Source organism: Chiloscyllium punctatum, chromosome 3 (assembly GCF_047496795.1).
Source record: "Chiloscyllium punctatum isolate Juve2018m chromosome 3, sChiPun1.3, whole genome shotgun sequence".
NCBI classification, from domain to species: domain Eukaryota; kingdom Metazoa; phylum Chordata; class Chondrichthyes; order Orectolobiformes; family Hemiscylliidae; genus Chiloscyllium; species Chiloscyllium punctatum.
In genome coordinates this window covers 146,731,322-146,758,542 of record NC_092741.1, presented here as the reverse complement: position 1 = coordinate 146,758,542, position 27,221 = coordinate 146,731,322, and positions in this window count along the sequence as shown.

The following is a 27,221-nucleotide window of genomic DNA, read 5'->3' as shown; positions in this document are numbered from 1 at the left end:
CTGCCTCAGAAGCAGGGATCTGGGTTTGATTCCAACTCTCTATGACTGTGCAGAGTTTGTATCTTCTCCCTGTATCTGTGTGGGTTTCCTCCAGGTGCTCCGGTTTCCTCCCACAATCCAAAGATATGTAGGTTAGGTAGATTGGTTGTGCTAAATTGCCCATAATGTTCCGAGAAGTGCAGTCCAATTCTATAGCAACTAAGCAAGCTGACCAATGGCTCATGGTATGTCTGAATAGCAAACTTAAGTCTCAAGATGTAGTTGAAAACTTTTTTACAGGCCCAGATGCAAGTTAAGCCTCTTTTGCAAAGACACATATCACTGTTCTGTCTTTGTCAATGTCTTGGAGATGAAGTATACAGTCTGTGAGAACTGTCGCACTAAATTCAGAGCAAGACTCTCCCAAGCTCTATGGACAATGCATCAGCCATGGCTATGGTTGGTAAATCTGGGTCATAGTCTGTCAGCCTCCTCAGGCCTGTGAACAATTTTGGAAATTCTAACATGACTTTCATTCAAGGAGACAGTAAATGGAATGGCGAACAAATTGCAGCAGGATCTTGAACTGGCGATTCGGGAGTTCAATATTCTTTGACAACTGAAATCCTTAACCAAGGCGTAAGGCTGTCAGAGTGAAAGAAACACATTTTATTGATGCTGTCCTTTGTTATAATATCTTCAATATAGCAGGTGGTCCTATTGTTGCACAGTGACATTAAGACAATGATACTGCCTGTGCACTGAGTGCGCCCTCTACAGGTGTAGTGACAACAAATGCATGTTCCCCCACCCCCCAAATCAGCTTCCCCCATTCAGCGTGGATTCTGGAAGTTAAATGCTCTATTTACCACTTTTTTAAAAAATAATCTATTTTTCTAATCAACCTGTACTTGGATGTTCTTATACACCTCTATAGCAGGTGGGATTTGAACCTGGGGTAAGGACACTACCATTATACCACAAGAAGGCCTTCATTTTCCACTACTCAAATTTGAATTACATAAGAGCAGGTGACCATTCTCAGTCCATAATTGACAGGTCATCCTGTTGGTTTTACATTTGATATGCGTCAAATTAGCAATGAGATGATTGCTCATCTATGAAGTAATCAGCAGGTTGATTAATGTTATCACTTTCAGTGGGAGTTTCATTGCTGAGATCTTCTTGCCCTTGGGTCACAATCTCACATCCATGAAGCATCTGTTGCCCAAATTGCACATTGACATCGAAAAGGCTTAAGTATATTTGATCCCTACAGCTTTAGGTCATTCATTAAATTTAGGGAATACAGCAGTTAACATTTTAACTGTTATACTTCAGAGTTATACAGTTTGATTAGATTAGATGAGATTCCTTACAGGGTGGAAACAGGCCCTTTAGCCCAACAAGTCCCCACCAACCCTCTGAAGAGTAACTCACTCAGACCCATTTCCCTCTGACTAATGCACCTAACACGATGGGCAATTTAGCATGGCCGATTCACCTGACCTGCACATCTTTGGATTGTGGGAGGAAACCGGAGCACCCAGAGGACCCTCACACAGACATGTGGAGAACAGGAGAGGCTCTGTACAGACAGTCGCCCGAGACTAGAATCAAACTTGGTTCTCACAAGACGAATGATCATTAAGGCACAACTCTGTTGTGTGTAACAGTTACATAGCATCTCACTATTTTTGATGTACTATTAATTGAAAGACACAGCTTTCTGCTGTCACAGATATACAGTTGGTCTTTCACAAATGCTCAGATCCTGCACCTTTCTTCCAATCTAGGTTCAGCAACCTAGATTGCTGTTAGGTTTTTCAACTATTAGAAAGGGTGCAGGTTTCAATTCATTAATATGTAAATCCCAGAACTTCTTTCAAGTCACAGTCCCGAGATAACTTAAAGTTTTATAAAAAAAAGGTTATATCTCAGCTCACATTAACAGGTGTGAGGATAGAGTCAGTATGCATTCCAATCTTGAGTCAGGCTGCTTCTATTTCTCAAGAACCAGCTGGAGCATGTAGTCACCTTGAAGGACACAAGAACTTAGCCCTTGCAGCAGAAGTCACTCTCACCAATGTTCACAGCTTCAATAGGCATTCAAGTATAAATTATTCACACTTTGGGTTCCAGTGTACATTCCATTGAGAGGCTGGTAGACAAAGTAGAATGGCAGTACCAAGGCATCATGCATCTCCACCAGTCCCCTCTCCCAAACACAAGCAAGCCTGATAGTCTGCTGTCCCAAGGAAGATAGATTGGTAGAACAAGAGAAGTAACTCCAGACCAACTAAAAAGCTACAAAGTTGAATGAGAACCAGAATTGCTCATGGGACTTTATATATGCACCCTCACATGAGGTCAGTTAACTCAGTTGGCTGGATGACTGGTTTGTGATGCAGAATTATGTCAACAGCATTAAACCACTACCAACTTTCTCTCTCTAGCAAGCAAGCAACCTTTTGTACGGTAAGATGATGGTGACTTTGCCTTTGATAAGGTGGTGCAGTGGTAGTTCCCTAGCTCTGAGCTAGAAGGCCTGGATTCAAGTCCCACCTTCTCTAGAGGTGTGTCCTAACATCTCTGAACTGGTTAACTCTGACAGATACAGGCTGAGGCACTAATGCACCAGTGAGTGAGAGCGCAACCATCTAAAATAACCAAATGTAAAGCGATAAATTACAGAATGTGTGTTTAAAACAAAAGAGATCTCATTTGAATTGAGCTCTTGTAGCACAGTGTTGGTGTCCCTGTCTTTAAGCTAGGAGGCCTACATTTAAGCCCTACCCCTCCAATGGTGTATAATAACATCTGTGAACAGATTGATTTAGAAACAATGTTAACAGATCACCTCATTATGAATACTTGGCTTAGCTTCAAAAAATTTTAGAAAGTTTTTAGAAAGTGATCACACCTTGGAGAAGTCTGGTGGCACAGTGGCAATGGCTTTATCTCTGAGGCTGGAGACCAGGGTTAATGTCCCATGTATTGCAGAGGTTTCTAATAAAGTGCCTGAACAGTTTGATTAGAAAAAACATTTTGATTTAGCAACTCACTTGTTCATCCCTTTCTGATTTTTTTGTTTCTGTTGTTTTGCCTCTAGGCGGGGTTGCATTTGTAACTTGTAAATTGAGCAATTTGTTAAGTCAGTGGAGCATTTATTTAGTTTTTAAAAAGCTGGCTTCTTCCTCAGTAGGAGATCGGCTTCTTGACAGGAAGTAGGGCCAGGAGGAAACTATGGAAGCTGACCTCAGTTCGAAGCTTTATATTTACAGTAAAACCTTTGTAAATCTGTGAAAGTCTTTTGCTGCCTAATTTAAATTAAATAACAAAGGACAGCATCAATAACATGTGTTTCTTTCACTCTGACAGCCTTACGCCTTGGTTAAGGATTTCAATTTTAAATTAGTCTGTAAGCAGGATAGCGATACATTGTTAAAATCAAGGTCGATTTGATAACATCAGAAACAAATATCACTTCTGTCATTTGGTAATCTATTTTTCACTGAAGTATTTTATAAGTCATGCAAAATTGAATTGAATGATTTATGCCACTGAATTTTACAGTAAAATACAGTGAAAAGCTTCAACAGTTGCCACAGTCTGACAAACTTTTGAATAGTTTAAGAATAGAGTAGAGCGATATAAATGAAAGAGAGTTCAAAATGTTACTGGCATTCTTTTCTTTGGCACTGTTTTATTATCCCCTCCCTTAGTCTGTTTGATTGAAAGTGCTGCTGAAATCTTCTATCTTTGGCAGAGTCTGTGTGTTAGATTGTACCACAACCGCCTGATGAAGGAGCTGCATTCCGAAAGCTAGTGCTTCCAGTTAAACATGATGGACTATAACCTGGTGCTGTGTGATTTTTAACCCTCTTACAGACACTGCCTGAATGGCTGAGAGTTTCCAGAGTTTTGCTGATCTGGCTAAGCATACGGAAGCAGTTTGATGGGGCTATTCTTTATCCACTTGGAGATTACATGTATTCCTGGTGCTTAGTCAACCTAGAAATATAATGGCCTTTACCAGAGCATGAATAATAAGTAGGTTGAAGATGTGAGGCACAGCTGACTGGAAACAGGAATGGATCCATAATACTCTGATCCTCATGAATTCACTCGTACATCAACTTGTAGTTAGTTGTATGTTAATTGTATCAACTCTTAATGGTGTGAGAAAGATAACGTTTCATTTTGACACCATAACATCTTGTCTCACGCTCTACCATGTAACTTATAAATGAATTCACGTGGGTCACATTTCACTAAAGAGTAACTTTGATGTCCATGAGTGGTTATGAATAACAAAGCTTTTGTTTTGTTGCAGGAGAAAGAAGCCGTGAAAGTTTATTCAGGGTGAAAAATGGATTAAATGTAAACCAAGAGATATTTTTAACCTGGCATATAATTTCCCAAGCTATAAACTTTCCTCAAGTCTCCCTTGATACTCATCAATCATTAATGGTTACTGTTGTTGAATGGGGTTATTTTGTAACTACTTGTATCAGAGTAATGGTGCTGTGATAAGTATTGCCTGTTAAACTGAACACAAAACAGAATGCTAGAAATCAGAAATAATGAGAAAAAAAAACGAAAATGCTGGAAATGCTCAGCACATTGAGCAGCATATGTGGAGAGAGAAACAAAGTTAAGACCAGAGAGGTTTTCAACCTCATATATTTGGCAGAATAGAGATGGACAGCACATCAATATGTGTCACATGCTGGTGCACACACAATAACATTGAAAGGGCCAGTGGAGAGCATGGGAGAAATGTGGAAATATGAAGACTGGGTGCCTATTCATTAATAGATGATAACTCAGCAGATTTGATACAAGCAATAGAAGAGTTGAACCTCGCTGATAACACTCTAAACTTTAATTTTATTAAATATTAGAAAAAATCTTACAAATTGGGGCATGGGGCATTTTAACTACTTTCGACTTGAAAAACACAATACCTGCAGGTGAACTGTAAATTACCAGGCAAAATCTGAGCTGACATTTATGTTTAATTGTGACGAAGTGTCAGTTTCTTCAAATTTTGTGGAGGGTTTTTCTCTGCAAGGTCCCACAAATTCTCTCACCACATCTTAACCACACTTGACTCATTGCCCATCTACCCTCATCCCCCTGCTCTGATTCTAGTCCCATTCTATTGCTCTTTGTCCCCAGAACAACTTGTCACTGTCTGGACCCCCCACCCCCAGCCCGGCACTGCTGTGCCATTTTTGAGAGTCCGTTGTACACTCGGAAAAGCAGAGGTATCTCAACTTGCCCAGCTCAGGTACTGACATTTGCCACAAACAAGGGAGAGTTGGTATCTCACTTTCAGAGCGGGGATCTGGAGATTCTGGTGAACGGGATAATGCACAGGTGGGATGTCCTCTATCCCAGGACCAGCACGACACCATTTCAGGCTAGCCTGGCTGAAGGTTCTCAGTCACTTGGAGGAATGCCTAGTGATGTACAAAGATGGTCAATGTCCTTCTCCACTCTGTCAGCGTAGGTACCACCATCTTCTCTGAGATACCTCAACTACTCGGTGGCACAGTGGTTAGCACTGCTGCCTCACAGCGCCAGAGACCCGGGTTCAATTCCCGCCTCAGGTGACTGAATGTGTGGAGTTTGCACATTCTCCCCATGTCTGCGTGGGTTTCCTCCGGGTGCTCCGGTTTCTTCCCACAGTCCAAAAATGTGCAGGTCAGGTAAATTGGCCATGGTAAATTGTCCGTAGTGTTAGGTAAGGGGTAGATGTAGGGGTATGGGTGGGTTGCGCTTCGGCGGGGCGGTGTGGACTTGTTGGGCCGAAGGGCCTGTTTCCACACTGTAAGTAATCTAATCTAATCTAATCTACTCTTGCTCTGCTACTCTACCCAACTCTGACCGGGGCTCGTGTTCTCCCAGTCTCCCTATTGGTTTCAACATCTCTCCTCACTCACTCTTACCTCCCAGTCCCCAACACCACTAACTCTACATGCCCTCTGTGCTGCCTCAACACCCTCTTGGGTCACCCCCACCCTCCACCCCACGGGCTGTTCCAAATTTAGCAGCCATCCACTCGCATTTCCCTCACTTCTCTCATTCCAAGAGAAAAGCAGCTCACACTGTGGAAGAAAGAGTAAAAAAGTAAGGTGGACTGCCCAATACTTGGGTCCTCACCCTTAAGAGGAGAAGACTATGCTGAATACTTTGCGTAGTTGAGTGGCAGTGTCCAAGCCCTTCGGCTGATATCATAGGCTGCCTTTGATTTCCTGTAATGGGATACTAGGAGCAAAGCATATCTCATGTGACTTGCCTTAGACTTGCTGACTACCATGACAGGGCACAATAATGCCACAGTACTGTGATCCTGGTACCTGTGGAGCAAGGTGCAAAGAGGTGAGGCAGGAATTCTGTGAGCATCCAGTTAGACTCAAAGTGTGAGAGCACTAAGAGACTAAATGAACAACCTGGAGGTACAGGCTGGTCCAGACCAGGTGCTGGGTATGTTGGTGAAAAAGTGGACAAATGACAATTGAAATTCAATATGTAGAAGTGGTTCATTTTGGTGGGAAGGAAATGAAAAGACAATCTAAAGTAATGAGTACATTTCTAAAAGGGGTGCAGGAGCAGAAGGGTATCAGTGAATATATTTAAAATTCATTAAAGATGGGAGGACATACTGAGAAATATAATGAAATAAGCATAAAGTATCCTAGGCTTTATTAATAGGGGATAGAAGTGTAATGCAAATACGAGGCAAAATGTACAAGAACAGAGAGTCGAAATTGAACTTTTATGATACACTCATTTAGCCTCAGTTGTAGTACTGTTTCCAGCTCCACCACACTTTTGGAAAGATGTGAAAGCACGGGAGAGAGTGCAAAAAGATTCTTGAGAAAGGGACTAGGAGCTTCAAGTTGTCAAGATAGATTTGAGAGGTTGGAACTATCTTCTTTGCAGAAGAGAATGTTGAAAGGAGATTTGATTGAAGTATTCCAAAACCACCAGTGATCGAGATAAGTTAATCAGAAAGACCTGTTCCTGATCAATAATAAGAGGGTGCAGATTGAAGTAATTGACAACAGAAGCAAAAGTGACTTGAGGATAAATTGCTTTACTTGAAGCAAGTTTTGAAGGTCTGGAATGCGTTGTCTGAGAGTGTGGTTGAGACAGATTAAATTGAGGTATTCAGTGGGAATTAAGCTGTTATCTATTATAAATGAAAATTGTGCAGGGATGAAGTAGGTAAATAATTTTAGCTGGATTGTCCCTTTGGGAGCTGGTGCAGTAACTATGGGCCAAATGAATCTTCCCGTGCCGTAACAGTTCTGTGATTTTCCTGCTGTGTTTTCAGTGGAACAAATTGGTTTGTTCTACATTCTGCCACCAACACTCACTTTTATGCTCCAATGATTTTCTACAAGCAGAAACTGGTAATAGACAATATGCCCACTCATTTATAAGCCAGAGTATAAGAAACATGAAAATAACAGGAATGTGTTATCCAAAGTTTTCTCCACTGTTTGCATATGTGCTGAAAGAGGAAATAAGTGATTATACAGGCACCCGTGACAAAATTGGCCTTTTTAAAAATAATTTTGTTAAGTTATAACAGTATGTCAAAGACTTCTGTTTAATATCATAGAATCATAGAATCTCTACAGTATGGAAGCAGGCCATTTGATCCATAAAGTCCATACTGACCCTCTGACGAGCATTCCACCCAGATACAAGCCCCTTCCCCATTTTTGTAACCCTGCATTTCCCATAGGTAACCCACCTAGCTTGCACATCCCTGGGCACTTAGGTAAAATTTAGCCTGGCCAATCCACCTAACCTGCACATATTTGGACTGTGGTAGGAAACTGGAGCCCTCTGGGCAAACCCACGCCGACACGGGGAGAATGTGCAAACTCCGCACAGTCACCAGAAGCTGGAACCAAACCCGGTCCCTGGCCCTGTGAGGCAGCAGTGCTAACCACTGAACTACTGTGCCATCTTCTGGGAATGTAAATGTGCTGGAGATCTCTACCTTAGCTCTTGAAGGACACTCCAGTGTAGTGTAAAATACATTAGTCACTCTGAATCTGGGCAGTGCGTTGGGTGAAAGAAGTACCTAAGCAATGGGAGTAAGACTCACCACTTTGAAGACACATTCTATTGAAGTAAAGGGAGAACCTTGGGCCTTAAGCTTCCACATTCCTGAGCTCCTGAACTCAGCCACTTCACTGGAGAAAAGCAATCAACAGAAGTTCGACGTTTTCCCACACCAGAAGGGAGACTCAAAGAGAAGGTTATTGCCATCTCTTAGCATTGATTTGTGACCTGCACTTCAGTGTTTACTTGATGTCTGCTTGCAAAGAGAAGGAAAAGAAGAGAACGAAAAATAACTTAGCGGTGCAATTTATTTCAAGCTGCGCAAGTATATATGAAAGACATTTGAGGAATGAATTATATTGTTATAGCATTGTGTTCAAAAGCTGAGAAAGAATATTACGTATAATATATTGCAGGAAACAGTGTATGTAAGATACATTTGAAAATCATTTTTATCGGTTCCTGTACTACCGTTATCACTAAAGATCAGCATCAGCTGCATTACCTATACACTTCATTAACTAACAAAACCAGAATTGTCCTTTTCAATCTAAATTTCATTTAAAGTTGCAAAATCAATAATGATGATTAATTCCTTAATTTAAGTTATTCAGTGACCAGTTAAACAGCAGCACTAATTAACTGCTCTTCCTATCATAGAATCCCTAGTGTGGAAGCAGGCCATTCGGCCCATCAGGTCAACACCAACCCTCCGAACAGCATCCCACTCAGACAGACCTCCCCCCCACTCTACGCCTCTAACCTTTCATTACTATATCCCTGGGCACTATGGGGAAATTTAGCATGACCAACCCGCCTAACCTGCATAGTTTTGGACTGTGGGAGGAAACCAGAGTGTCTGGAGGAAACCCACGCAGACACAGGGAGTATGTGTAAACTCTGTACAGACAACCACCTGAGTGTGGAATCAAACTCAGGTCCCTGGTGCTGTGATGTCACAAAGTTTCTGTTCAGGATACAAGTACACAGAAGACTAAAACTGCAAATTCTGTAAAACTGAGATAAAACCAGGAAATGTTGAAAATATGCAATAGGCTCGCAAGCATCTGAAAATAAATTTTATGTTAAGTGTTTGGGTGTAAAAGCATCATCAACATTGAAATCTGGAAGATCAGTAAACTGTTTTCTGTGACTGAACAAATTATAAGGTGGGATATGGGGACAGGGTTCTTTTTGACCTTGGTCAAACAAGGTGTCTCTTGTTTGCTTATCTTTAGTTCTTGAATCACCTTTCACTAGAAGGAAAATATCATTTGGCAGGCAGCAGACAAGAATAAGTCAGGCTTGAAAATGGCTGCAGTCAAATAATTATGATCACACAGAAAGAAATCCCAGAAATTTTAATTATATGGAATTGTGTTAAATACCCATATGTTCACCCTTAGTAACATTAAATCTTTATATTTTGATTTTCTACCTGATACACTCCTTGTCTAGAGTTGGACACAGCTCACTTAGATCACTGCTCTGACTGCTCAGGGACTCTAGGTTGATATCCTCTGGGTGTTGCAGCCTGTGATGGCCTCATTAAAGGCAACTGTTCTGGGGCAAACCCTGCCATTAAGGCACAAGGCAACATGTGGGCACTCTCTGGAGGGGGAAGTAACAATGAGTGAGAAATGGAAGCCATTTGAGCAGAGTTCCCATTTCCATATAATCCTCTTGTGGCTTCCCCCTCAAGACCCATGTGCACTTCACTTGCAACCATTGGTCTGAAAAGCACTTTGGTGCATAACAGGAGGATGCCGATTCATTGAGTCTAGGTTTTTGACAACTATGTTTGTGCTAGCATCTAGAGGTAAGCTATTGATGACAACCAGCATACACAGCTCAGTTTATCCACTCAAGAGACAGGATGATTTTACAACCTTATGACTTGGAGGTGAACATGAAGTGAAGTCAAGCGAGTATTAATGCTAGCACCCCCTTCAAAGGTTGAAGCAGTTATCAAAAGTGATTTGTCATGATTTAAATTTTTCAGGGATCTGATTTGAACACCTACATCTGAAACATTAACGCAGGTTTCAGAGATTTTTGGAGGATTGTCAGAAACTCAAAAGAAAATGTGTAAATAGATATTCACACAAATTCTCTGGGAGTTATGGAGATCTGCTTTCAGAGAACCCTGTGAAAATTCCAAGTAAATGATTTTTAGGTGAATTTTGTTATTATTATTCAAAGTGGAGGGTGCCTATACTGGCAAAGCAATTCCTGACTGAACACTAGCACCAAACACTCCCTTATTGTAGTATAAAATGAGGTAGATTAGACAGCAATGAATAAAGTATACATAATTATTATTAATTAAAAGTGCTCGTATGGTTATTAGAAGTTTTGCAATAAAATAACATATAGGTTAAATGAACAGGTAAATCCTTTTTATTTGACTATGTACTACATGGACCTTCCATTGTGATAACTATACTTGTAATTTGTGTGAAAAAGTGTTAATTTATTTCTGTTGGTTGTTCAGACGTGTTATGGCTAATTTAATTCTACAACTACATTACTTAAGGAGTTGGCATCTTATAATTACAGAACAAATCTGCTTCTGTTTCTCAAAACTGAAAATCTATGATCATGATCAAAGTTGTGCTGTGATGTGGGAAAATAACCTTTCAGTGCAGTTAATTAAACATTTCAAGAGAATAAGGTATATATCACTGCATCTGTTTCCAGGGAGAAACGGTTCCTGTTAGTGTGGATTCCTTCACGGAATTTGGGGAATGCTGATTTTGGTAAAGCTGACTGATCTTGTTTGGCTTTTTTTTTCATTTAGTTCCCACTGACCAGCTGACACGAGCCATAGCTGTTGGTGGGAAGGCACTTTGGGATTTTGCTTAGCAGCACAAAAGAAAAGTTCTTTCACAATAGCTTTTGGCCAGATCCCACAAGGACATGTTGCTCCATTTAGTCAGACTTCATAGGGTTCCTGTAATAGATGCATTCCTGGATAGCAGGCTGTACAAAATGATATTCTTATCGTTTGAAATTTATACTTTGCAAAGTGGCATAACTCAGCAGCTGTTCTGTACAATCTGAGTAATGTTGAAGCAACAGTGCGTTGTGTGTAACATTATGAGGAAATATATCTTTTACACTGGAAAATTAGCTAGCTTAAAGGTTTATCAGTGCTCAGTGAGTGCACTGAAATAGAGACGTTTGATTGACATGAATATTAATATTTCTTCCCCTCACATCTTCCTCCCACAATAGCATAGAATTGTAGATTATTAAACACAGACTCAGACACTGCCCATTGAGCCAATCAAATCTGTGCCAATGATGTTCTCATGTCAACTCCCTCTCACCCAGTCCTGAGGTGCCTCAATGTTGACCTTTCTCAAGCTATTCGAAACTTTGAACAACCTGATAGAATTGATGGATCCAGCTTCAATAACAATTTGTGAAAAAAACATTGTTCAGACATACCAATCGACAATAAACATTTTATTTCTAACCATCTGTGTAATTCTTTCGTGACAATCTACCATTTGTGTTGTATTACACTGTCTTACTTACCAAGGGTACAGGGATAATGTGGTTAAAAAAACATTAAAGTGCCATGATCGGATTAAATGGTGAAGTAGGCTTGATGGACTGCTGCTTTACCTATGTTCCCAAGACATTCACGATCTTCATTGATTGGTCCTTCACCTGATATGGGAATATTATTGTAGGGACAACCACGCACCAAAACAGTTGGCTGTCTTAAGGAGCATTATACTGAGCAGAAATGTTATCACCTGCAATGCACTTTGTGTAAATCTTTGTTTGCAAAGTATCTGATCATCATCCTCAAGTATCGTATCTGCTATGTCAGAAAATGTCAGCTAGCGATGATTGCGCTTCATGAGCATATGAAACACAACTCTGGTTCTAAGGTCATCTTATCCTTTGTCATTGAATACTGTATGAAAACGATGCTTGCTTTGTGAGCTTCAAGCCATCATCAGCACCTTTACCAAAGTGTATGAGATTATCCCTACACGAAGGAGAAAGTGAGGACGGCAGATGCTGGAGACCAGAGTTGAAAAATGTGGTGCTGGAAAGACACAGCAGGCCAGGCAGCATCCGAGGAGCAGGAGAATCGACGTTTCGGGCATAAGCCCTTCTTCAGGAATGAGGCTGGTGTGCCAAGTGGGCAGAGATAAAAGCTACGGGGGAGGGAATTTGGGGGAGAGGCGCTGGGAATACGATAGGTGGAAGGAGGTGAGGGTGAGAGTAATAGACCAGAGAGGGGGTGGGGGCGGAGAGATTGGGAAGAAGATTGCAGGTCAAGAGGGCGGTGCTGAATCCGGGGATGGGACTGAGATAAGGTGGGGGGAGGGGAAATGAGGAAGCTGGAGAAATCTACATTCATGCCTTGTGGTTGGAGTGTTCCTAGGCGGAAGATGAGGCGCTCTTCCTCCAGGCGTCGTGTGGTCAAGGTCTGGCGATGGAGGAGGCCAAGGACCTGCATGTCTTTGGCGGAGTGGGAGGGGGAGTTAAAGTTGTTCAGCCACAGGGCAGTTGGGTTGGTTGGTGCGGGTGTCCCAGAGGTGTTCCCTGAAATGTTCCACAAGTAGGCGGCCTGTCTCCCCAATGTAGAGGAGACCACATCAGGTGCAATGGATACAGTAAATGATGTGTGTGGAGGTGCAGGTGAATTTGCGACGGATATGGAAGGATCCATTGGGGCCTGGGGGGGAGGTGAAGGGGGAGGTGTGGGCGCAAGTTTTGCACTTCTTGCGGTTGCAGAGGAAGGTGCCGGGAGTGGAGGTTGGGTTGGTGGGGGGTGTGGACCTGACGAGGGAGTCACGGAGGGAGTGGTCTCTCCAGAACGCTGATAAAGGTGGGGAGGGAAATATATCCCTGGTGGTGGGGTCCGTTTGGAGGTGGCGGAAATGACGGTGGATGATACGATGTATACGGAGGTTGGTGGGTGGAAGGTGAGGACCAGTGGGGTTCTGTCCTGGTGGCGATTGGAGGGGAAGGGTTCAAGGGCGGAGGTGCGGGAAGTGGAGGAGATGCGGTGGAGAGCATCGTCGATCACTTTGGAGGGGAAATTACAGTCTTTGAAGAAGGAGGCCATTTGGGTTGTTCGGTAATGGAATTGGTCCTCTTGGGAGCAGATGCGGCAGAGGCGAAGGAATTGGGAATACGGGATGGTATTTTTACAGGGGGCAGAGTGGGAGGAGGTGTAATCTAGGTAGCTGTGGGAGTCGATCAGTTTGTAGTAAGTGTCTGTGTTGAGTTGGTCGCCCGAGATAGAAATGGAGAGGTCTAGGAAGGGGAGGGAGGAGTCTGAGACGGTCCAGGTAAATTTGAGGTCGGGGTGGAAGGTATTAGTAAAGTGGATGAACTGTTCAACCTCCTCGTGGGAGCACAAGGTAGCGCCAATACAATCATCGATGTAGCGGAGGAAAAGGTGGGGGGTGGTGCCAGTGTAGCTGTGGAAGATGGACTGTTCCACATATCCAATGAAGTGACAGGCATAGCTGGGGCCCATGTGGGTGCTCATGGCTACTGCCTGCTTCTTCGTCGGATATGTGGAACAGTCCATCTTCCGCAGCTACACTGGCACCAACCCCCACCTTTTCCTCCGCTACCTCGATGATTGTATTGGCGCTACCTTGTGCTCCAATGAGGAGGTTGAACAGTTCATCCACTTTACTAATACCTTCCACCCCGACCTCAAATTTACCTGGACCATCTCAGACTCCTCCCTCCCCTTCCTAGACCTCTCCATTTCTATCTCGGGCGGCCGACTCAACACAAACATTTACTACAAACCGACCGACTCCCACAGCTACCTAGATTACACCTCCTCCCACCCTCCCCCCTGTAAAAACACCATCCCGTATTCCCAATTCCTTCGCCTCCACCGCATCTGCTCCCAAGAGGACCAATTCCATTACCGAACAACCCAAATGGCCTCCTTCTTCAAAGCCCGCAATTTCCCCCCAGATGTGATTGACGATGCTCTTCACCACATCTCCTCCACTTCCCGCACCTCCGCTCTTGAACCCTTCCCCTCCAATTGCCACCAGGACAGAACCCCACTGGTCCTCACCTTCCACCCCACCAATCTCCGTATACATCGTATCATCCTCCGTCATTTCCGCCACCTCCAGACAGACCCCACCACTAGGGATATATTTCCCTCCCCTCCCCTATCAGCGTTCCGGAGAGACCACTCCCTCCGTGACTCCCTCGTCAGGTCCTCACCCCCCACCAACCCAACCTCCACTTGCGGCACCTTCCCCTGCAACCGCAAGAAGTGCAAAACTTGCGCCCACACCTCCCCCCTCACCTCCCTCCAAGGCCCCAGTGGATCCTTCTATATCCGTTGCAAATTCATCTGCACCTCCACACACATCATTTACTGTATCCATTGCACCTGATGTGGTCTCCTCTACATTGGGGAGACAGGCCGCCAACTTGTGGAACATTTCAGGGAACACCTCTGGGACACCCACACCAACCAATTCAAACCGCCCCGTGACTGAACAACTTTAACTCCCCTTTCCACTCTGCCAAGGACATGCAGGTCCTTGGCCTCCTTCATCGCCAGACCCTGACCACACGACGCCTGGAGGAAGAGCGCCTCATCTTCCGCCGAGGAATCCTCCAACCACATGGGATGAATGTAGATTTCTCCAGCTTCCTCATTTCCCCTCCCCCCACCTTATCTCAGTCCCAACCCCCAGATTCAGCACCGTCCTCTTGACCTGCGATCATCTTCCCGACCTCTCCGCCCCCACCCCCTCTCTGGCCTATCACCCTCACCCTCACTTCCTTCCACCTATGATATTCCCAGTACCCCTCCCCCAAATTGCCTCCCCCCTAGCTTTTATCTCAGCCCACTTGGCACACCAGCCTCATTCCTGAAGAAGGGCTTATGCCCGAAACGTCGATTCTCCTGCTCCTCGGATGCTGCCTATCCCTACACTAAACCAAGGTTCACTTCCAACCTGCCTCTGCTGCATCACAATTCCCCCTCTAGCTTTCAAAATCCACAATGAGGCCTTGGATATCGTGGAACCCTTTCTATGCCTTTGGAGTCTATTGTAAACAAGGGCAGACATCGTCAATGAGGTCCAATCCCACCTTCAGTGGGGTCAGCACAGTCGTCAGTCACCTGGCTAAGAGGGTGTCCCTGAGCTTTGCCATATCATTCACAAGCTCAAGAACAAATGCTCTCTTTGGAATGTCGACCCAGTAAGTGAGATCCAGGAGGGCAGGGGAAACATTTGAAGGAAACCCTCAAACCTTTCTTGAAAAAGTGCAGCATCTCCATTGACACCAAGAAAACCCTGGTCCAAATATGTTTCGGAGCGAGGGGGAAGCATCAGCGAAGGATCAGTAATCCTATTGTTGCCAGCAAGCTGACTGAGATAGAAGCGAGTAACAACCGGCAGTTGAGCACCCCAATCTCCCACCAGTTCAATGATCATCCTGGGATAAAGGCTGCATTGGACTCATCTGTCACCTGAGAACAGATTGTTAGTGTGAAAGCAAGTCACCCTCAACCAAAAAGACATTGCCAGGACAAAGCAGAAGACTGGGGAACAGCTACTTCTGGTGAACAAGTTTCAATTAACATAAGATGTGGACATGGCTTATTACATTTGCTGGATCCAATATATTCAGCAATTTCTTAATCATAGAGTCATGGAGGTATAAAGCACAGAAAAAGACCCTTTAGCCTATTGTCTCTAAGCTGGTCATAAATCACTACCCAACTGTTCCAATCTCATTTACTACCGTTAGCTTTGCATACCTTTGCAATATATCGAAATATTGCTTACATGTTACAAGGGTTTCTGTCTCTAGCACCCTTTCAGGCAGTGACTTCTAGGTTCCACAACCCTTTGGGTGAAAACATGTTTCCCTACACCTCCTCTAAACCTCGTGCCCCTTATTTTAAATTTATGTTCCCTGGTTATTGATCCCTCTTTCGAAGGGAAAATGTCTTCCTGTCTTTCCTACCTAACCCTCCCATAATTTTACCCATTTCAATTACATCCCCTCTAAGTCCCCTCTGTTCTAATGAAAGCAACTGCAGTCTATCCAATCTCTCTTCCTAACTAAAACTCTCCAGCCCAAGCAATATCCTGGTAAATCTCCTTTATATTCTCTCCAGTGCAATTACATCCTTTCTATAATGTAGATTCCAGAACTACACACAATACTCTAGCTGTGGTCTAACCAACATTTTATACAATCCTAGCATCGCCTCCCTGCTCCTGAACTCTGTGTCTCAGTTAATAAAAGTATTCCGCATGTCTTAAAGAATTTTGAGAAGATTAGTAGCTCAGGTTGATGATAAGTCTATAAATTAGCTCGCTGAGCTGTTTTTTGACAGTCTGTCACCATACTGTGTAACATCATCAGTGAGAGTCTCCACTGGTGGTATGTCCCACCTCTCTATTTATAGGTCTTGGTTTCTTAAGGTGGGTGATGCCATTTCTGGTTCTTTTTTTTCAAGAGAAGGCAGATAGGGTCTAAATCACCTTCATCCCCTCCCCCACTCACCCATTGTAAACCCCAAACAACCCACCCTCCCATTCTGGCACTTTCCCCTGCCACCGCAGGAACTGTAAAACCTGCGCCCACATCTCCTCCCTCACCTCTATCCAAGGCCCTAAAGGAGCCTTCCGCATCCATCAAAGTTTTACCTGCACATCCACTAATATCATTTATTGTATCCGTTGCTCCCGATGTGGTCTCCTCTACATTGGGGAGACTGGGCGCCTCCTAGCAGAGCGCTTTAGGGAACATCTCTGGGACACCCGCACCAATCAACCACACCGCCCCGTGGTCCAACATTTCAACTCCCCCTCCCACTCTGCCGAGGACATGGAGGTCCTGGGCCTCCTTCACCACCGCTCCCTCACCAAAAGACGCCTGGAGGAAGAACGCCTCATCTTCCGCCTCGGAACACTTCAACCCCAGGGCATCAATGTGGACTTCAACAGTTTCCTCATTTCCCCTCCCCCCACCTCAACCTAGTTCTAAACTTCCAGCTCAGTAACTGTCCCCATGACTTGTCCGGACTTGTCCTACCTGCCTATCTCCTTTTCCACCTATCCACTCCACCCTCTCCTCCCTGACCTATCACCTTCATCCCCTCCCCCACTCACCCATTGTACTCTATGCTACTTTCTCCCCACCCCCACCCTCCTCTAGCTTATCTCTCCACACTTCAGGCTCACTGCCTTTATTCCTGATGAAGGGCTTTTGCCCGAAACGTCGATTACGAAGCTACTTGGATGCTCCCTGAACTGCTGTGCTCTTCCAGCACCACTAATCCAGAATCTGGTTTCCAGCATCTGCAGTCATTGTTTTTACCTCTAAATCAAACCAGTATCTACAGAAAAGCAACAAACACAGGCTAAGTACCTAACTTCAAAAGCAATCATCCCAACACCCATAAACAGAGCTGCATCAAGACGTTATTTCAACGAGCTACATCACACTGCAGCACCCAAGAACTACAAACAGCAGAAGAAAAAGCTATGTAAATTCCATCCATCTTCATTCATACAATGTTTTCAAGAAAAATGGGTATCCAATACACTCAATCCACTGATTCCTCAGAAACAAACCCAAACAAGCAGACACAACACATCAAGAACTACAGCCACATTACCTTACATCAAAGACTTATTAGAAATGACTTCCAGACTACTCAGGCCCCTTGGCATCATGGTAGCCCATAAACCTACCAACGCACTTAAACAGCAACTAATGAACCTAAAGGATCCATTAGATACCACTAGCAAAATTGATGGCATTTACAGGATACCATGCAAGAACTGTAACAAAACACTACATCAGACAAACTATCAGGAAACCTGCCACCAGGATACATGAACACCAATTGGCCATCAAAAGATACAACCCACTATCACTAGTTTCTAATCATACAGACAAAGAAGGACACCACTTTGACTGGGAAAACACACACATCCTAGGACAGGTGAAACAAAGACACGCACGAGAATTCTTAGCGGCATGGCATTCTAACCAGAACTCCATCAATAAACACTTTGATTTAGATCCTATCTATCTTCCGTTGAAATAAAGAAAAAAGTTAGTGACCTAACTTACATACTTCATTCCATATGCCTTTTTAACCACTTTATCCCTACCTGCCTCCTAAGGGTTTTTAATATGATATTGAGTGAAACAAGTGAGGAAGATTCTTTGGGTCCCTCTGGACAGAACTGGCCTTCAAATTTTATGGAGTTAATAGGTCAATATCAGGTGGCCATTGTGTTTTATTCATAGTTAACTTTTATGTCATGGTTTAGTACAACTGAATAACTTGTTAGGTTCAGAGAGTGGTTAAAAGTCCACTTTTTTAAAATTCTTTCACAGGATGTGGATATCACTAGCCGGGCCAACATTTATTGCCCATTCTTAAGGTAAGGCAATGGTGCTGCGCTTCCACTTTAACCAGTGTAGTCCTTGGTTTAGGTCTGCCCACAGTGCAGATGGGGAGGCAGTTCCTGGAGTTTGACCCTGCAGCAGTGAAAGGATGATGTTATCTTTCCAAGTTGGGACGGTGTGTGAATTGAAGGAGAATTGTAGAGGTGGCATTCTTGTGCATCTGCTGGCCTTCCGGGTGTTAGAGGTCACAGGTTTGGAAGGAACTATCAAGGAGGCTTGGAGAGTCGGTGCATTGCATCTCTATAATGCACGTCTTGTCTGTAACATAAGCACATTCACATTATCACTATCACTTATACCACCACAATTTGTAAATTCTTCAAGTTTTATGGAGTTGTATTTTAAGTCTGATGTCCCCATTCCAAAAGCTCTAAATTTTGTGTATCAACATTGAAAAATCAAAATTGGGATAAAGTTTCATCTGATAGTTAACAAGAGACTGAAAAAAAATCTCTAAAATACCAGTAAGAATAAGAGCCCTACTGAGTATCACGAAGTGCTGAAAAGCAGTAGAATACATTATATTGAATTCTGTTAAAGTGTTGTATGTGGACTCATAGAGCTGTACAGGACACAATGTGACGGATGTCAGAGACCCATTTTTGAAAGGATGACATGCATCTGTGAGTTATACCAACATTTCTTAAGTAGCTGTAATGACATGTCATGTGAATGGTCCAGAAGTTTGCAGTTTTAAGTCTAATACCAATAATCCTGCCGCAGCTAATCTGCACTGGTTTCTTCTCTCTCAACATGTGCAATGAATAATCCTTGATTTGCCCAGCCTATGTCCATAATGCTATTCTCCGCTTGATCCTTTTTGAGTTTTTTACATTTTAAAGGCATCACAGGGTGTGCAGGAGAAAGTGAGAGTATGGTTTTAAGATGGAGGATCAGATCTGATGTCACTGAATAGCGAAACAGACTTGAGCTGAACAGCTGGCTCCAGCTCTGAGTTGCTAGGTTTCCATGTTTCGAACATTCAGCTCTTTGTGCATCTGCACTTGTTTTGCTCCATCTCGGAAACTCCCTGTCTAAATGTCTCAAGCTCTCTCTCTTCTCCAGCTCTGACAAGCTGTGTAAATTCCATCCATCTGAGCAAGCTTTCACCCTCTCCTATGGAACTCTATCTCCTCGGCTCAGGTATCAGTGTGCCTACTGCTGTTTCTGAACTGCCTCAGGATGTTTTGTCACACTGACTGCTATATGAATGCAGCTTGTCTTTGAGTGAAAGAATGTCAGTAACCATCAGTGATGAAAGAAAAGAAATTAATCTGTACAGTAGCCCTTCATTCATATAAATGTGAAGCACCCAATAAGCTGACCAGATAATGACCCCTGGTGCTACCATCCAGTGGGAAACTGATTCCAATCTGTGTTGCAATGCTACACAAATGAATTGTTCGCCTGTAACATCTCTCATACTATGGATAGGCTACTTTACAATGAAATATGCAATTTTGAGTATTTTTTAAAGTTTGACTAGTATTTGGTAACTGCAGTGAATTTTTCTTTATAAACTGTTCAGCAATAACATGAGAACTTCAAAAGAAAAACAAACTTTATTATACTAAGCAGATTTCAAATTTATGTCTTGTTATTTATTTTATGTTATTTATCTGTGCATATTTTTTAGACTATAATTAATGGTCAGAAATAAGCATGCATAGTTAGGCTCTTTGTATCCTGTAGTGAATGTAAATGGAGACCAGAGCTGGTATCTCCTTACCGGAGACTGACCTCATTAAACACTAACAGACCTAACCAGGGAGCTGCATGCACTCCCATGGAACAACATCATTACTGGAGTAAGTTTAGCTGTCAGTCCATCAGCACACATGACTGGAAAACCTCATCCCTGTTTATAACAGTTTGGTTAAACCAGATTGCTTTTGAGTGAGTGGCAAAGATAACTAGAATCCATCATTAATTACCAGGTTGTTTATTTTAGTTCAAAATTGAAATTATTTTAATAAACACTGCATACACCAATGACAGTCAGTAAGGTGAAGTTAATTCTGTACTGTGTGGTCAGATTCCTTGTGAGTATTTGAAACAAGTCATGATCTGTTAGGCTATTTAACAATGAAATATGCCTGATTCACTACATTGATTAGCATTGTAAGTGTTTTACTGTATCTGAATCATTGACTGCCCTGGAACAGTCTTGTTGATTATTGATGTTGCTCCATTTTAAGAAATTTCATCGTAGTGGAGTAAATTAAGAGCCTTTTGCCAAAGTCAAGGGCAATATGCTGAATCTCAAGTATAATTTGAATGACTCATAGTGTTACTGAATCCAGGATTGGTCTGCAGTACATTACATATTCCTTTCATTTAAAGTAATTACATACCTGAATAACAGATGAAATGTCTAAAGTGTTAGTCTTATGTCTTTTGATTTTCTCTGTGTTAGTTATTCTTACAGATTCACTGATGACAACAGACATATTTGCACCATCAACATTGCATAACATTATATTAATAGTAAGGAGCATTTCAATAAATTGCTTTCAAAACCAAAGCATTTTGATGTGACCTGAAATGGATCATATTACTGCTCATTTGTATCTTTTCATGAAGAGCTGTTCTCACTAAAATTAAGGTTGTCTGTCCTGGAAATTAAAATTGGTGGTGTCAACAGTAGCCTTGATGTGGAAGTGCTGGTGTTGGACTGAGGTGGACTAAGTTAAAAATCACAAAACACCAGGTTACAGTCCAACAGGTTTATTTGAAAGTGCATGCTTTTGGAGTGCTGCTTCTTCTTTTAAGTTATCTCAGGGCTGTAATTTGAAAGAAGTTCTGGGATTTACATATTAATCAATCGAAACCTGCATCCTTACAGCAATCTAGACTTAACAGCAATCTAGGTTTGTTCAATACATTGCATCAGTTGTATGTCGCTTTGATCTTTTACAAAAAATTCTGCGTCTTATGATCCTGGCCTACTAGCTACCTGACAAAGGAGCAGCGCTCCAAAAGCTAGTGCTTCCAAATAAACCTGTTGGACTATAGCCTGGTGTTGTGTAATATTTAACTGGGAATTAAAGTTTTTGGCATTCAAGCCTAACTGTGGGTTTAGCGTCAATGTTAAACAACTCTTTAGCTAAAATAAGTACCACGTAGAGTTCTCTATACTCTGTCCGAAAATGTTTCATGTCTTTGCTTTATGAAATGCCTCTGTTCTTGCCAATGTAAATACTCCCAGATCTTTAACGTGGTTCAAGCCTTTCTGAGTGCATGCATTGCATAATAGGCACTTCTGTTCTCAGTCAATGGAATGAGACCATAAGTTCACAAAAGCTCTTTAGAACATATATAGCAATAAAACTTTCATCCCAGCTACATTTTCAACAAAGTTCTAGAAGTAAATATCTAGCACATTACAAAATCATGTCAGTGAGTTTGAAAATTGGCACAATTTCAGAGAAGCTGTGTTTTTGCCAGATGAAGGTCTTTTTTTGCTTCTGCCATCAGATCAAGGTATATGTTATTCTTTGATGGTCAGTCACATAGATTCAAAGTTAAGTGACAAAAGTACATCGTGAACATAGGTAGGTGCTTTCTATCTATTGAGTTGCTGCATCAGAGTTACACTCCTTTTGATTGTTCTTAGTGATTTTCTCCTCTGATTCAACATTAGGTGGCAAGGCTATATACTGAGATTTGCTTTATTTGATGGAAAATAAAAATGAAAGTGGAGTGAGGAGAATTTAACTAACTAGTTTCTTTCTTTTAGGTTAATAAATAGCCACTTGCAATTTAACATAATGGAATTGAATCAAAAACAGTGCTACTGAAGAGATCATACAATGTTATTGAGGGAAAGCAAAGGAAATGCCTACACTAAGCCCTTGGTTTTAAAGTTCAATGATAAGGTGTGACTAAGTTTCACCTAATTAGTAATTAATCATTCCCTGATTTGCAATAGTGCTTTCGAGGCAATATGCTCTCGTCTTGAACATCCGGATAACATATTGTTACAATTAAAAGGTTTATGGGATTGTTATGTTTCAAAACTGTGTCTTTAATTTAAGTTGGAATGAAGAGGGTCATGTGACCTGTTCTGAAGTTTCTCTGACAGTCAGTCTGGGTGGCTGGATTGGTTAGTGATCAAAAGGAAAGCTTAGTGTGAGCAGTGCCTAAGGTGTTCATGGTTAGAGACAATGACAAAAACAGAAATTGCAGGAAAAGCGCAGCAGGTCTGGCAGCATCGGCGGAGAGAAATCAGAGTTATATTTTCAGGTCCAGTGACCCTTCCTAGAATGATGACAGCAATCTTTGAGTCCACAATGATTAGACTCTGGAAGCCTGAATTTTTGCCATGATGGAGAGGCTCTTGACTTAACCAAAATGATGCTTAAGACCTGTTACAGTGATCTCACATCCAAACCTGATAACCAACATTTATGCGGGGGTAGGGGAACAGGGATGTGAGGAAGGGCTTGGATCTGGTATCTGTGCAGTTCAAGTTACAGGGAGAAGTGGGGTATTCTTCTGAGAGGAAGAAAACCATTTTTGATAGGCACGGAAAATATTGTGCCCTTTGGGATGGGTAATCTGATTTTTTGGGAAAGGTAAAGTGCCTTTCGGCTTCTGGGATTGTTAAATTAAGCAATAGGAGTGCATGCATGTGGATAAATTTATTGGAGCTGTCAATCTCACTGGAACTGTTAAGCTGTCAAGAGAACTGTCAGGCTTTCAAGGCAACTAAATCTCACACTCTTTAACTTTTCGAAAAAACTGCAATGTTGAAAATGCTGGAGGATTACTATCACAGGCTTTTTGCTCAATGGCTGATTTCACAACTTATCATTTTCACAGTGAGATGCCTCTCCATTTACAATTTGTTCATAGTTCTCAATACTCATATGGATTTTGAAGTGGGGCTCTGAATATAAATGCTTGTTTTTATCAGGATTCAGTAGTTGAAGAAAGTTAAATGTAGAACAGGTTTTTTTGTATTGTGTTTTTTTAAAATACTGAATTAATCATTAGACATTTCAAAGAATCATAGAATCTCTACAGTGTAGAAACAGGCCGTTTGGCCCAACAATTCCACACTGACCCTCTGACCCTCTGACTAATGCACCTAACCTTCACATCTCAGAACACTATGGGCAATATTGCATAGGCCAATCCACCCTAACCTGCACATCTTTGGATTGTGGGAGAAAACCGGGGCACCGGGAGGAAACCCACACAAACACGGGGAGAATATGAAAACTCCACACAGACAGTCCATGATATTGAGTCTTCACTAATGCTAATGAAGTGAGAGTTTTGTGTGATGTCAGCTCTTTTCTTCCTTTAAAAATTAGTAACAGCAGAAGGTAAATCTCAAGGCCTCCCTTAAACAAATCTAATTTCCCATTTTTCAGGCAGCTTATGCAATCTTCAGCCCCATTCATGATTCTTCACTTACTATAACAGGTCATATCCAGACCTGGGTGTTGCTATACAAGTGCCAGTCAATGATTATTTTCAACAAGAGAGAATCTAACATTGCCCTTTGACATTCCCATCATCGAAACATTTGAGGAACTTTATTTTATTCAATCACAGCATAATGCCTCTTGCTATCTGCACGTGGTCATGACTGGGTAAGTTGGCATGGAGAATATGTGGGAAAGGAATGGTGGGAAAAGAAAGAAAATAGTTAGTTAAATTCTCCTCACTCCACTTTCATTTTTATTTTCCATCAAATAAAGCAAATCTCAGTATAAGTTGACACCAAGTTGGTATGGGATTACAAAGGTATGTGAGGTTTTGGCGAAAGGCATAACTTGGTATGGATGCTATGAAGCTCTTGGGTTCAAATGTACACATAGGTTTGGATGAAGGGTTTGGTGGGTTCTAAGGGTGCAGTTAAACTTCAAAGAATTGAGAAGGAACTTAAACATTTCTTATACAATAACAGCATGGGTTAGCAGCAATTGCCAATCCAGCACATTTCACAATGGGAAGCATACAAGCTGTCTTAACAGATATGAGAGCAATCATTATTTTAAGAAGCAGATAGGAATATCAGAGATCATTTTCAACCCCGTAATCTAATAAGTAAACTATCAGAGCTGCTTACTGAGTCATTGGAAACCTTCATCCCATTGGAATGAAAATCAGAAACTAATCAAGTGTATTTTATAGCTTGAGGGAGTCCTGAAGGGCTTTATAACCAATGAAGTGCTTTGGAAATCTAAATACTATTACAGTACATCCCACAAAGAGCATTGTGATAGTTACCAGATCATCTGTTTTAGAGACATGGATAAAGGGATAACTATTAGTCAGCACCCTGGGGAAAACTTTTCTGTTCTTTTTTGAAATAGTACCATGGTATGTTTTACATTCACCAGAAAGCCTTGGTTTAATGTCTCAAGACTGTACAGTTGGCAGTGCAATATTCCAGCAGTTGTACACTGCACTAGGTGCTTAGTTTTTGTTTTCAAGTCCCTGAAGTAGGGTTTGAATCAATCTCCTTTGGTACTCAGGGGCAAAAAGCATTACCATCGAACTATGCTGAAAACAACAAATGCTGGCGATCATAGTGGGTCAGGCAGCATCCCAGGAGAGAGAACAAGCTAACATTTCAAGTCCAGATGACTCTTCAACAGAGCTGACATCACAAAAGTGCAGCAGATCTCTCCAATCTGTAGCTACAACAATAGGTCTTGTCATGTGATTGTCAGATTTGAGTTAGCCATCCCAGTAACAGTGATATAGCTGTAGTGGGCTGACTGGCCTCCTTCTGAACTTTCAATATTTTGTGGCTCCATAAATACAATCAGGATTTGCTGAGCCTGGCTTCTCTACTGTAAGAAATATTTCTACACAATTGATAACTATTTTAAATCCTATACTGTAGCCGCTAACATTGTGTTCAACATTCTTCCAACATTACTATCAAAGTAGAAACTCAAATGGTATGTGCAGTTATCTGAAACTTGTTCCAAAAAATAACAACCCTCAATCATGTATATTTTTTATAACCACCTAATAGATATGTTGCCATTTTTAAAACTTCTGAGATTTTCCTTTGATTTAATATCTTATTTCTTTCTTTTTGTTCTCACCATTTGATTTATTGATTGATTTATTGTCATATGGGCCAAAGTACAGAGGAAACCTTTGTTTACGAGCAGTACAGGAAGACCAGAGTAAACAAGGATGTACAGATCAAACAGACATAGACAGAGGAGTACAGGTTACATTGTAAAGGCTGTTGTGTTAGGTAGTTGGAGGGCTAATCTATGGAAAATAATATATAATATAATGTAATACACATTCAATACATCTAACATCTTCCCTAAATACAAAGGTCCATTGCACAGCAGTTCACTATGTTGTACCAGTTGCTACTTACAAAATATATCGTGTCACAGAATATTTGGAAACAAAAAAAGATTTTTAAAAGGTGAACTATTACCATTTAAGCATCTGTTACTTGATGTAAATGAAAGGATATTTTACAAATGTTCTTTCCTGCAAGTGGTGTAAGCTATTTTCCACCCTTTATGTGTGAGCTATTGTCACATTTGTGATGCAAATACAATATTTCTGAAACTCACTTTAATTATCTGTAGTGATGGTCTTAACATGCAATGACAATGCACATGATGACCCCTCTGATAATCTAAAGCACAAGTTTTCAGTTCAATCTCAAAAGAATTGTTCATCTCTAACCATGGAGTTTGCACATTCTCCCCATGTCTGCGTGGGCTTCCTTTGGGTGCTCTGTACAGGTTAGGTAGATTGGCTTTGGCAAATTACCCCATAGTATCCAATAGTGTGCATGCTAGGTGGGTTAGCCATGGTTAACATAGAATGACAGGGATAGTATGGGATGCTCTTCAGAGGGTCAGTGCACACTCGATGGGCTGAACAGCCTCTGTCTGCAATATAGTGACTCTATATCATTGGGAAATTGTACTTCCAACTTTCTCCAAAGAGGGAAAAGGATGCACAAAAACAAATGGTTTGGAAAGAGGTCAACGTATCAGAAAATGAAAAAGATTGCTTGTGGTCCTTGAATTCCCTGTGATTTTGCTATTTATGTTTTCACCAAGCATGAAATATAAATCACTGACAGAATTTCTTTAACATGCACAAGTACCAGAATGGTGACATAAACCAGACCACGTAGTGCTTTCAGGGCAGACTTGGGTGAACTTTAGTGTTTTGACACCATTCAAAGTGGATGATGGGAAAAGAGGCAATGGAACTAACAGCCTGACAGTGCTAACACTTGACTTCCTCCCAATTAGGGCACTATAGACATCAAAGACCATGCTCTGCACTCAGCAAGGGACTCATTGAGGAATGAAAGAAAAGAAAGGTGCCCAGTAGTTAGTGGGCCTCTCCTTCAGGAGACAAGTTCCAGGGAAGGTTTTAATAATATGCCCAAGGTCACAGGGTTCAGGCTCTCACTGGGAGCACTAGGAAACTGCCAGAGTGTTTCAATATGTGTGGTTGTTTTAATGCAGTGACTTTATGTTGAGACGGTATAGGAAGTTATGCACTTACTTCCTCCTTGTGGGAATCTGTATTTAGTTAAGGTCATCAATGTAGTCTTTAATGAAGTTGTGAAGCTGAGTGTTGTTGCTTGTTTGAAGACACAGAACAAATCTTATATTTTACACCTCAGTGGTTCTGTATCAGAGGGTTTCTAATAACCATGATGCACTGATCAT